Source organism: Heptranchias perlo, chromosome 11 (genome assembly GCF_035084215.1).
Source record: "Heptranchias perlo isolate sHepPer1 chromosome 11, sHepPer1.hap1, whole genome shotgun sequence".
NCBI lineage: Eukaryota > Metazoa > Chordata > Chondrichthyes > Hexanchiformes > Hexanchidae > Heptranchias > Heptranchias perlo.
Genome location: NC_090335.1, coordinates 62,974,475 through 62,985,945, shown reverse-complemented (window position 1 = coordinate 62,985,945; position 11,471 = coordinate 62,974,475). Strand labels below are relative to the sequence as shown.

Here is an 11,471-nt window from a genome sequence, read left to right as displayed (position 1 = left end):
GTCATTATTCTAATGTACTGCAGTTAGTGGTGAGAGTGAATAATAACCCTGTTACAGTTCAAGCTTTTTCCCACAGCTAGATGGCAGTTTTCAGATGTAGACTGACTCTCCTATGAACCAAAACCTGCATTTTTATGCACTGTCATGTATGCCCAGGTTTAACAATAAATCCCCCCATCGCGGTATATCGTGTACTGAAGGATACGTGGGATGCCCGCCATGTTCTTCCACTGTTTTTGAAAATGGAAAACAACATATCACCTCATCGATGCAGTCAGACTAAAACCACTTGGTCAGATTTATTTACAGGATTGGGCAATAAATGTGGCCTTGCCAACGTCACCCGCATCCCAACAACAAGTTAAGAAAAGGTAACAATATAGAAGTAACAAAACAAGAAACAAGAAGTGTACAATAATCAAACTTGAACAATATTGGAACCAAACTGACTGCTTAACAAAACAATGAAAGTTAAAAATACAATTTTTTTCAATATGTACAGTAGTGTATTAGTTATTGTACTGGGCGAGCAACCCCAGAGATCATGATTTGAAATCACACTATGACAAATTATGAAATTGAAATTAATTCAATTTCTGGCACCAGAAAAATGACCATGAAAGTTATTGGATTGTTGTAAAAATCCAACTGGTCCACTGCTATCCTTCAGAGAAGGGAACCTGCCACTCCTGATCTACCCACCGCCACCTGATCTCTACATGTGACTCCAGTCCCACACTAAGCAATTGACCTGAGAAATGGCCAAGAAAGCCACTTGATTAAAAAATAATCACCAAAGAAGGCAGCCCACCAGTACATTCTCAGGATAACTAAGAAGTTTAAGGATGGGCAATAAATGCAGCCTTGCCAATATCGCCTGGATCCTAGGACAAATGACAAAAGTAATAGTGATGATCGAGCTTCGATCGAATTGGGAACTGAAGACCGATTGGGTTATAAGATAATCTTTCTGTTAGATAATCAAACAGTTTTCTTTCAGGCAATACGAATGTTAACCATTTTCATAGAATCATAGAATCATACAGTGAAGACGGAGACCATTGAGCCCATCGTGCTTGTGCCAGCTCTTTGAAAGAGCTATCCAATCAGTCCCACTCTTCTGCTCTTTCCCCATAGCCCTACAAATTTTTCCTTTTCAAGTATTCATCCAATTCCCTTTTGAAAGTTATTATTGAATCTCCTTCCTTCAAGGCAGCACAGTCCAGATCATAATAACTTGCTGTGTAAAAAAATGTATCCTCATTTCCCCCCTGGATTTTTTGCCAATTATCTTAAATCTGTGTCTGTTGGTTACTGACCCTCCTGCCAGTGGAAACAGCTTCTCCTTTCTAGTGCTTAAGTGGATAAGGGTTTTGAAAGCTGACGTCTGATCGATATCAAATGGAGTTAGCAACATAAAATACCCTTTAACGAATTATAATTTGTTAGCTTGAGATCAAAGGCTGACTGATGCTTTGAGCCAAATACACCCTCGGCGGCAACCATTACAATGTCCCCAAGAAATGTTTGGACTTCGTTCAGAAGTTACCATAAGGTCTCTGTAGCATTGCACTCAGGAAGTTAGACCTAGAATAGTCTTCAGGTGAAGCAGAGTTAGAGGGCAGGGGATAAATGGACCAGGGCATACAGACATAATGTAATGCCCTATTTTAAAATTAGATATTCTGTCCTTTTTATCTAATACTTTGATTTTATATTATTTACAGTTAAGTAGCAGAGCTTAATGTAATTTGGGAAGCAAAGTTGGTTGGAACATATGAGTTTCTCTGCAGTACAGACTGAGGAACTGAAAGAGGCCAAGCTGAGGTGATCCAGTGCCACCACTGGCAGAAAGGAATAATTGCAGCGTGACAAGTCTGTGTTGGCAGTTTCCATTATAAATGTGGACAGGTATTGATCATGGAATAACACTGACACAAAAGTGTGACAAAGACATGACAACAGGAAGTAAGGTTTTGTGGACAGGAAGTGCATGCAGATGCACATTTTTAATATATTTGTAGATTATATACACTCAAAATACATGTTTCACAAGAGAAAACATCTATTGTCATCATAAACCCTACCTGTAACTAATAGGATTTAGCTCCCACACTGAGAAATCCAGGCCTACATCTTGAACAGAATCAAGTCTCATTAGAGCAGAAATTCGGCTGCATCTGGTGTTGAAGGAAGAAAGAAAGACTTGCATTTATATAGCGCCTTTCACAACCTCAGGACAGCCCAAAGCACTTTACAGCCAATTAAGTACTTTTGACGTGTGGTCACTGTTGTATTGTAGGAAACGCAGCAGTCAATTTGCGCACAGCATCACAGAAACAAATGACCAAATCATCTGTTTTAGCTGTTGGTTGAGGGATAAATATTGGCCATTGGAAAAATTCCCTACTCTCCTTTGAATAGTTTTGTGGGATCTTTTATGTCCGCCTGAGAGAGCAGAGAGTGCCTTGTTTTAACGTCATTTTTGAAAGACGGTACCTCCGACAGTGCAGCATTCCTTCAGCACTGCACTGAAATGTCAGCCTAGATTTCATGCTCAAATCTCTGGTTTGGGACTTAAACCTACAATTTTCTGACTCAGAGGTGAGAGTGCTACTGACTGAGCCACAGCTGATACAAGCTCTTGGGCACAAAGACAGTGATGCAGCTGCAACATGTGCGCATAACCGGGAGGATCTGAAATTGAGCCTCGGGCCTCATTTAGATAATCTGAGTGAGACTGTTTAGGTCATAGGCTGCTTACCCGACTGGTGAATTGAATTTCAGACCTCCTGCCTCACCGGCAGTGGCCCTCAGGAAAGTCCCCGGAGTTGGGAGGGGGAGGATAGCGGGATGGGGGCCAATCGTGGGCCAGCAGTGGCCATCAGGAAGGCTGTGGATATGGGAGGAGAAGTACAAGGGCACGGGTGCATGGGAACACCATCACCTCCAAGTTCCCCTCCATGTCACGCACCATCCCAACTTGGAAATATATCGCTGTTCCTTCATCGTCGCTGGGTCAAAATCCTGGAACTCCGTACCTAACAGCACTGTGGGAGAACCTTCACCACACGGACTGCAGCGGTTCAAGAAGGCGGCTCACCACCATCTTCTTAAGGACAACTGGGTATGAGCAATAAATATTGGCCCCAAGAATGAATAATAAAAAAAATAGTATATAGAATCATAGAATCATAGAAGTTACAACATGGAAACAGGCCCTTCGGCCCAACATGTCCATGTCGCCCAGTTTATACCACTAAGCTAGTCCCAATTGCCTGCACTTGGCCCATATCTCTCTATACCCATCTTACCCAGGTAACTGTCCAAATGCTTTTTAAAAGACAAAATTGTACCCGCCTCTACTACTGCCTCTGGCAGCTCGTTCCAGACACTCACCACCCTTTGAGTGAAAAAATTGCCCCTCTGGACCCTTTTGTATCTCTCCCCTCTCACCTTAAATCTATGTCCCCTCGTTATAGACTCCCCTACCTTTGGGAAAAGATTTTGACTATCTACCTTATCTATGCCCCTCATCATTTTATAGACTTCTATAAGATCACCCCTTAACCTCCTACTCTCCAGGGAAAAAAGTCCCAGTCTATCTAACCTCTCCCTATAAGTCAAACCATCAAGTCCAGGTAGCATCCTAGTAAATCTTTTCTGCACTCTTTCTAGTTTAATAATATCCTTTCTATAATAGGGTGACCAGAACTGTACACAGTATTCCGAGTGTGGCCTTACTAATGTCTTGTACAACTTCAACAAGACATCCCAACTCCTGTATTCAATGTTCTGACCAATGAAACCAAGCATGCTGAATGCCTTCTTCACCACCCTATCCACCTGTGACTCCACTTTCAAGGAGCTATGAACCTGTACTCCTAGATCTCTTTGTTCTATAACTCTCCCCAACGCCCTACCATTAACGGAGTAGGTCCTGGCCCGATTCGATCTACCAAAATGCATCACCTCACATTTATCTAAATTAAACTCCATCTGCCATTCATCGGCCCACTGGCCCAATTTATCAAGATCCTGTTGCAATCCTAGATAACCTTCACTGTCCACAATGCCACCAATCTTGGTGTCATCTGCAAACTTACTAACCATGCCTCCTAAATTCTCATCCAAATCACTAATATAAATAACACCTTATGTTAAAATAGCGCCTTTATGTTCTCAGAACATCCCAAGGCAGTCTACTGCCAATGAATTACTGTTGAAGTGTAGTTCACCTAAACAGGTAGACAAGATCTCTGTTTAACATCTCATCTGAGAGATGGCATCTTCAGCAATCCATCTAAGAACTGCACTGGAGTGTCAGCCTACATTATGTGCTCAATTCCCTGAGTGGGATTTGAATCCACAGCCTTCAGAGGAACAATGGCACCACTGAAAGAAAGACCTCAAGATGTCCCAAAGCGCTTTACAACCAATGAAGTACTTTTGAAGCGAAGTCACTGTTGTAATGTTGTAATGTACTGAGCCAAGCTGACAAACTGTTACCCTGCTGGAAGGACATATGGAATTTTCTCTTCACTGACAGGAAAAGGACAAGAGCTTGAAGGAATATGTGCAGCTCAGAATTTAGAATTAACGTGAAGTGAGTTTGGGATGTGTCAATCCAGTTCCTACTGGGCATGGACCCACAGCACAAAGCTGGCCCTAATTGGCAGTAAATTAGCAATCTCATCTAAGAAAGGCCAGGGGATGGCTGGTGTGGGAAACTGAAAAAATGTCAGTCAGTGGTCCTATGAGATTGGTGCTGAGGTACATTATTTGGGCAGAGCAGAGGGAGCTTTACTCTGCATCTAACTGCTACAGTATGACCAAAGTGTGCTTTATGCTGACATTGAGTACATGAGATGGTACAGGTCCATTCTCCATCACTAGCGTCCCTCACCTCAATGAGCAGGAAAGAAATGCAGAGTTAATTTTCCAATGTTTTCGCAAAGCTTCCCCCCTTTTGAAAAAACAACATAGTCGCAGGACGAGGCAGCTGGAAGTCCACACACCTGCATGCTTGTGCAAATTCACAAGATGGTGGAAGCTGCTGAGTTGCCGACTCCCACCAGAGCTGGAGTCTAGCAACAGAGATTCAAAGTGTTGTGAATGAGACATTTCCTGGCTTTTCTAATCAACTCCAGGTGGGAAATATGTGTGTTTAGAGATTACATTGGGTCTGACGGCTGTTAACAGCATCACACGAGTTGCAGTAGTCGATGTAAACGTTGGCAGCTGGCGTGGGCTGTACAGGGCGGGATGTAACCGTTCAGGAGAGGAGTGGGTCAGTCACCTGCCAGATTCGATTTCATTTTCAGGGGATGCTGCCGCTCATCTGGTTGCTGTTCTGTTAGTTGTGCTCTGACTGACTTCCTTCCGCTGTAAGGGACCATGCTGGCAAGGGTTTTTTTGTGTGTATTTTATTTTCCCTGTCTGGGCAAACGGCCATTGCTGTGATGTTATGTGAGTCTGCAGCTGGATACAGATAGGCCCCTCATTATGCAATGACCACATGCCTCGTATTAGAATCATTTCATCAGAGCACTTCAAACAAGCAGCATCGAAAGAAAGAAAAAAATGTATTTTTTTGGATGGATGGTGCTTTTTATTCTGCTCAGAACAGCTTATTTTTTCAGTTATGTGACAGCTTGGTTTTTGATCATCCAAATTCTTTGTCTTAGATGCCATTCAAACTGGTTAAGTAAAAAGTATATAGTTCAATGAAAAAGTAAGGGACACTTTCGGTGCTGCACAAAGCCAAACTTGGCCTCATCATTGCTTCTGAAGCACTTAGTAGCCACGTACCAGAAGCAGGAAGTAAGGCCGGGATTACTGACAAAGCTCTTCTAATTCCACATGTCGTAGTGTAATGTGAAGAAGGATTAAATACCAGAAGTGAAGTCATTCCCTCCTCTCAATATTTACTCTTCTCTCCTTTTCATCACTATGAATGGTTCTCAGCTGTTTCTTATTCCTCAAGTCAGACCATTCTATGGTCCCTTATTGATGGGTTGCCATCGTGTGCACATAGTTCATCTTTAATGGTGCTCACAGACAAAGAAACAAATAAAATTTGCATGTCTCTTCATGTATCTGTCTCTCTGCTTGTTTGCCACTTTTTAATTCTTTGTGTCTCGCTCACTTCATCTTCCATTCTTTATGCCTCCCTCTCTCTCTTTGTCTCTTTCTGTATAGCTGAGACATTTTTTCTTGTTGTCTCTGTATCTGTCTGTCTGAAAATCTTTTTCACTCTTTCCATCTCCTTTCTCTAAGTCGGTCCTTCCCTTTGTCTCTCATTATGTCTCCCGCTTTCTGTGCATGCTTATCCTACAGTTTGTGTCCATCTCTGTATCTCTGTATGTCTTTATCGCTGTCTCCTTCTCTTCCTTTCTCGTCTGCCGGTCTGTATGCTTGACACACTGATGTAGATCTTAACTTTGTGCGATAGTGTAAAACGGGTGATCACGAGTCAGCAGCTCGTTTTACAACTCTCCACTGATGAAAATAAAAATCGGGAGAGCTGTAAAATGGGCCGTTTTACACAATGGCACAAAGTCATGATCTACCCCAGTGTCTTCATTCTTCTCTCTTACTTTGTATTTTTTATCTTTTGAATTTGTTTTGCTTCTTTTCTTTCTGATCTTCTTTAGCTCATTTGACTCTCACTCTGTGTTTTCTTGTAAATCGACTTCTAATTTGCCATTTAAATTCACTCTTTATATTTAATTTCCCCTTACTCAGAGACGAGTCAAATGAGGAAGGGACAACGAACCAGAACCTCAAGTGCTTGGTTGCTCTCAGAAGGGAGAAGAGATTCAGAGTGGGCAGAAGAGAGAGTCTCAACTGGACAGGCAGCGTGGAAGAAAATGCCAAAAAAACAGTAAGTTAAAAGTAAAAGTGAATGAAACTATAAAAATAATGGGAAGTTTGGGGCAAAGGGTAAAAATTTAAAAATGACTGCTTTGTGACATTCTTGTGACATTCACTGATAGGATGTAATGATGGTCGTTAAATGTTCTCAGGATGTGGATGACACATTGATTTCCCATCCTCACTTGCCTTGAGAAGGTGGTGGTGGTGGTGGTGGGGTGGGCCTTCTTACTAATTGCTAGGCGACTCTCAAAGGATATTATGATCTAGAATTTCCTCAGAGGGAGTGCAACCCCTATGAGTCAATCATAGCATGGACTAGTCATATGTGAGGCACATTGGGTAGGGGAGGGCACTGGCAGTCACTAGTGAGCTGGCTGTAACCCACAATTATCAGATTTATTGGATTCATCGCTGGGATTTCACCTCGTAACCTTTGCATTGTTTGTCCACCACCATTACCAATACAATACCACACCTGTCTGTCTGCTGTAGCTAAGTAATCATGTGGTTAGCATGGACCAATCAGCAGTACTTGAGGGACCCAGTATTGCTGATTGGTCCTTGCAAACCACATGATCAATATTATATTCTCACAGAGACAGAGACACATTTTAATAATATAATTTGATAGACCTTCCCTGCTAAGAAGGAGGGGGTGTCACACAATTATTGATTCATAGTTTTTTTTTGAAGCCTATCTCCATCCTAGGGATGTCATTATTATTCAAGTGATAAAACTGGAAATAGGTTCCCTTTCCAAAAACGTCATTTCCTAACCAGATGCTATCTCAGAATACTACTTACTTGGTCCAGTTGGCCAGCTAACTAAATGTTAATAATTTAATCACTAAAGTCAATGCAGCATCATTGCTCTGTTTTATTTTGTAAGGAATCTTACAACACCAGGTTATAGTCCCTATAACCTGGTGTTGTAAGATTCCTTACATTTGTCCACCCCAGTCCATCACCGGCATCTCTACATCATGCCTGCTTTATTTTGCCACCCTCTGATGCCATGGCAAAACATGTGGACCCCAACACTGGAGGAAGCCTGCAACTTTGGTTTGAGCAGAGCCGGTTAATCTCATAGTCATAGAATCAAAAGGAGGCCATTTGGCCCATCGTGCCTGTGCCGGCTCTTTGAAAAAGCTATCCAATTAGTCCCATCATCCCTGCCTGCCCACGCTTTCCCCATAGCCCTGAAAACTTTTCCTTTTCAAGTATATATCCAAGTTCCTTTTGAAAGTTACGACTGAATCTGCTTCTACCACCCTTTCAGGCAGTGCATTCCAGATCATCATAACTCGCTGTGTAAAAAACTTTCTCCTCATCTCCCTTCTGGATAATGTATTCTCAGAATCAATGTTCGTATTCTCAGAATCAATGTTCGTATTCTCTTTATATTTTTTTTCGTCCAATTTTCTCCCCTTCTTGCCTCAAGGCTAACTCATGTTGGGCTAGGTTTCCACTCCAGTCAGTAGTCTTCCAGTACCACTCACCAGTGGCTATTTTCAGATGTGAATCCAGGCAGTGAAGGGTCAATTTTAACTCAGAGTGGGAATCAGGATGTGGCAACCCAAGTGGGCAGGGAACCATCTGGTACCCCCCGCCCCCTCCCTCCAACCCCAATGGAGCATCTCCTCCTGGCTCCCGCCCGAAGCCAGCAGGAACAACGTCACCACCGGCAAGGGGGGAGTCAAAATTGGTGGGGGGGGGGTGTGTGGGTCAGTCAAGGTAAGTATGGATTGTGGAAGGGTCGGCAAATCCGTGCTCAGGGTTGGGTGGGGGGGTGGTGGAAGCCTTGGGCAGGGGAGGCCCATGGTATCCGTGTGGGACCGGAAGGAGCATAAGGAACCTTTAAAAATGAACAAGAAAAACACTGACCTGGGCCTCGATGTTTTCTGTCACCGCTGGTGAGCCGGAGACCATTTGAGCCATAGTCGGGCCCACTGTTAAAATGAGGTGCACAACCCAATGACAACACTGCCATTTAAATTAGGCGTCCGCACCTCTGGGTTGGGCACGTAAAAATGGGAATGGGTCGAGAACGCTCACAAACCCCTCGCAATCTTACCCCACTGCCCGCATTGTTCCCACCAGGGGGGGTGGTGGGGGGAATTAAATCATCCCTTAAGTGCCCACATGCTATTCGCCCATGGAGAGTAACGCAGGCAGGGTCAGGTCTCTTCTCATCAGGCATCAAAAAATGTGCACTTCCAGCAGGGATAGATGTCTTTTATTCTTCCAGCTTTCTCTCCATTCTCCCTGCCCCTTCTACCTGAAGGATTTTTGCTGAAAACGGGGTAAGATTGCGAGGGGTTTGTGCCACGTTCTCGACGCATTCCCGCTCCCCGCCATTTTTACTCGCCAAAGTCACGGTGGCGGTGGGGGGGGGATGCCCTGTGGAAATTCCCCCTCCCCCACAGTGACTCATGCTGGAGTGCTGTCCACGAGTTCCATCAGCTCCCGGGTACCTTGCCCGAGTGGCTATTGTCCCTGTGCAGACAGTGAACATCAGCAGGTTACAGGTCCACGGGAGACATCAAGAGTTCGGTTCATTCTGCATGCCTATCCGCTAACCCACACTTGCCAGCTGCGGGGTCACTGGATAGCAGTCAGGGATGGGAACCCCTGAGGAGCAATCTCCGACTTCCGTCCGGAATGGGTGCAAGTTGGCGGAGTGGCTGCTCTGCCCCTATTGGTGCTGGTATGAGGCCCGAGACATTAAGAGGCCCGGGTTTCATTAACAAGCCGCCGGCGAGTTTCGGGAGCCAAGCGGACAACCTGCTGCCTGGCGCAAACTCTGCGCATTTGTACCTGAGAATTGCAATCAAGGTCCTATAACTGACGTAGGATTCGGATTTAAGTAGCCTCCCGCCAGTTTCAGGTGGGCTGCTCATCCGTTTAGGGGCCCCGCCTAAAAATTGAGTGAGGCGAGCCTCGGGCGTCAATGGAGAGGCCGAGGTCCCCATCCCTTCCCCCGATTATCAGCTGCTGACCGCCCATTTCTCGGGAGGGAAACGAGCTGTTTGTAGTTCTCAAATCGCCTCCCTGATCATTTTTATTCCCTTCCTAGCCCAGGGACACTGATGGCAATTGTAGCTTCAGTGCTGACGTCAGCTAGCACAGTACAGACTGGGGATTGGACCTTCTTGAATTTTAATACCACAACAGTTAACCGCTGAGCTGTTAGTGGAGTTACCACCAGTTGGTCTTTAAAAGTTTCATTGGAATTCCCCGTGTCTCAGCAATTTACTTGCACGATAGCCCACTGCTAGGCCTCCTGAATTATTCTGGGAATTCCTGCCTGGATGATCAAGTGTAGAAAAGAAAAACAAGCGTGTGACTTGAGCAGAAGAATATTAATGCTCACCCCTCCCATACATTAAAAATGCACCAACTATTTTCGAATACATAGTTTCAGTGAATGGAGGAAGTTTTGTTTCAGATCCAGTAAGTGGGATACAAGACTGAGGCATCAGTTCTTGAATTTATCAACACCAAGTAATCTGTTATTCAATAAATGGCATACAACGGAAATGGTTTATATTTTCCAAAATGAGTTCCCCTTTTCACTTTGGATATTGCATAAGAACCACAACATATGGCCTTAGGGATGTGAGTGAAGAACCTCATGTGCTAATCGGCAATGAGAACAAATCCAAGCCAGAAATCGAAGTTAACTCTAACACTAACTCTAACTCCAACCCTAATCTTAAATGTGTCCATTATCATGAAAAAGGATCTGATCCATGAAAATTCCTAAAAATTCTTATGTACAAAATGGACTAAAACCCGCTGTTCTTGATTCAACAGCTAATTTCTCCGAAAATAAAGAAAAGGTACAAATAAAGTGCAACTCCTATCTTTTCTAGTGAGATTTTATTAGTGATGGGGAACAAGTGTGGAAACATTGATCTCAGAGTAGCGGATGAAACAGTTTGACTGGAGAGTGCCATATGTCTGGTTATTTAAAGTAACCAGCATAATGCCTGTATTAATTTGGCGCAGAGAGAAATCTGGTACATTAAGCACTTGTATAAGAAAAGCACTGGTTGAAAATCTACTCTGTTATCTCCTACCAGACAGGAGGCGATTTCTAAGTGTATACAAATGAAGGAACACTTTGTACTGAATGTATTTTCCTAGGTTTCTTTCTCCTATAGTTTTTGGACCTTTATGAGCTTAGATACAAAATAACCATCTTAATAAGGCCGTATTCTGGGCCAAACTAAAGTCATGTCACAGTATGGAGTGTATTATAGAGAGGGAGTACATGTATAGTATCTTCATTAGAAGGGTGATTGCAAGCTCTCGTTCTCCCCGTGGGGAGACCGTGCTTACAGGGAATGCAGGTCAGAGGTAGGACTACAGAATTATAACCTTGATTCTCCAAGTCTCACTCCCTATGAAGTATTGTGGATTCACTGAATCACCCCTCATAAGTAATGGATGATTGTAGCATAGCGGAGATGATAAGAGGCATGCTCTATGTTGTCACCAGTGACGTGGCTAGGGCTTCAACAATGAACAATATTTATGAACTATGTCAAGTCGATTACTCTACATCATGGAATCATACAGCACAGAAA

General features: G+C 43.7%; 1 long non-coding RNA gene across 1 annotated transcript in view; it reads left to right on the top strand.

The window, feature by feature from the left end:
* Nucleotides 1-5,739: 5,739 nt before the first annotated feature.
* LOC137326996 (uncharacterized) overlaps nucleotides 5,740-11,471 on the top strand; it is a 143,942-nt gene continuing 138,210 nt past the window's right edge. Inside the window, exons 1-2 of the long non-coding RNA XR_010964324.1 lie at nucleotides 5,740-5,823; nucleotides 6,748-6,886. This is a non-coding gene — a long non-coding RNA (uncharacterized lncRNA). The remainder of the gene's footprint in view (nucleotides 5,824-6,747; nucleotides 6,887-11,471) is intronic.